A 1,375-nucleotide genomic window follows, 5' to 3' on the forward strand; every position below is an offset into this window, starting at 1 on the left:
TCCAGTCTGAGGTTCTTTTGGGTATACAGAGTATATGATGAGCCCGTCAGCAAATGGTTCTTAGACTCTTATTATTTATAAAATTTGGGCCCTTAGTTGACCATCAGGAGTCCATCTCAGCAGATAAATTCCTTCTTGGGGTTTACATCAAATAAATCTTTCTTCTTGGGGTCCACAAAAACAGATTATGTTTGGCTTCATCATTGCTCTCAGTGCCAAGTAGAACACAGTCCAGGTGACATGCAACTAACTAGTACCCCAACTAGTCCTAATGTATCTGCCAAGAAGTCATCTTTTATTGGCACTAGTGCCCACTTGGAAATGGTAGGGATTCTCTTCCCATCTGGTTAGGTCCAGAAGACATTGGGGAAGACATTCAAACCCTGCAGCCTCAGTAACTCTTTATAGGAAGAGTTTCTTGTCATCTTTTCTTCTTTGGGGAAAAAAAGCAGATAAACAATATGCTGATTGTAAAACACCTAGAAAGAAAGTGGTGAATGCTCACAATCGCCAGTATTATTTAGCATTGTTCTGGAAATACTAGCCAATGCCACTAAGTAAGAGAAAGGAAAAGAGGTTTAAGAGAATTTATTAAGGTATGGAAGTGATATACAAAATATGCAAACTCTACGGCCATGCCACCCCGAACAAGCCTGATACCATCTGATCTTGGAAGCTAAGCAGGGTCGGGCCTGGTTAGTACTTGGATGGGAGACCACCAGGGAAGATCAGGTGCTGCAGGTGTAAAAATAAAAAAATAAGGGATTGTAAGCTGACAAAATATGCAAACAATAGCTACATATAAATATAGTAAAAGATAAGAACATAATTACAATAAGAACAAAACAGATTAATGTCTAGAAATATATTTAACAAAAATTGTGTAAGACCAATATGATGAAAACTCCACTAAGGGACAGAAAAAAACATTTAAAAATTCGGATACCTTATTCTTGCATAAAAACGATATTTTAAGATCCAATTCTCCAAATATTACTTTGATATTTAATACATATATGAATATTTTAATAAATATCCATTTAATGCCTCTCTGTATTGTTGATGTAAGAAATGTTCAAACCTGAAGATAATTTTAATGAGTTTATTTGAGCCAAACCAGGACAATTGCCGGGAAGCGAAATCTCAGGGGATTAAGAAAATGATCAGGGAATGGCAATTTTGCAGCTTATTTCATAAATTAGAAATCAAAGGAGGTGTAAGAAGGGTTACATGAAATCCACTGGTGGTAGATTAAGGGGGTAGGAGAAAGGAAAGTGTTGGGGGGGGAATCTCTGGGATTGGATAAAAAGTAAAACAGAGGGATACATAATTATTTTACATTGATGGGTACAGGAGAGTTAATAATTAACATTTA

General features: G+C 36.3%; 1 pseudogene; it reads left to right on the forward strand.

Annotated features, from left to right (window-relative positions):
• Positions 1 to 625: 625 nt before the first annotated feature.
• LOC112475977 lies at positions 626 to 744 on the forward strand (annotated as a pseudogene).
• The last annotated feature ends 631 nt before the right edge of the window (positions 745 to 1,375 follow it).

The sequence above is a fragment of the Pteropus alecto genome, unplaced genomic scaffold, assembly GCF_000325575.1.
Source record: "Pteropus alecto unplaced genomic scaffold, ASM32557v1 scaffold92, whole genome shotgun sequence".
NCBI lineage: Eukaryota > Metazoa > Chordata > Mammalia > Chiroptera > Pteropodidae > Pteropus > Pteropus alecto.